We start from the raw sequence: 341 nt of genomic DNA on the forward strand, positions 1-341 counted from the left end.
CATTCTCTGAGTACGTCATCCGTTGGAGCCTTCTCCTTGATGTATTCATGGAGCTTGGATGTTTCATGTTGGACAGTGGCTCTCACACTCACTAGTCCACGGCCTCCTTCCTTACGGCTTGTGTACAGTCTCAGGGTGCTGGATTTGGGATGGAACCCTCCATGCATGGTTAGGAGCTCTCGGGTTTCAACATCCATGGTCTGAATTTCTTTCTTTGGCCACCTTATTATTCCTGCAGGGTGTCTGATCACTGGCAGGGCATAGTTGTTTATTGCCTGGATCTTGTTCTTGCCATTGAGCTGGCTTGTTTGGACTTGCCGCCCCTGAGCGGGGGGCTTGGG

This window comes from Hippocampus comes, unplaced genomic scaffold (genome assembly GCF_001891065.2).
Source record: "Hippocampus comes isolate QL1 unplaced genomic scaffold, H_comes_QL1_v1.1 scaffold1, whole genome shotgun sequence".
Lineage (NCBI taxonomy): Eukaryota > Metazoa > Chordata > Actinopteri > Syngnathiformes > Syngnathidae > Hippocampus > Hippocampus comes.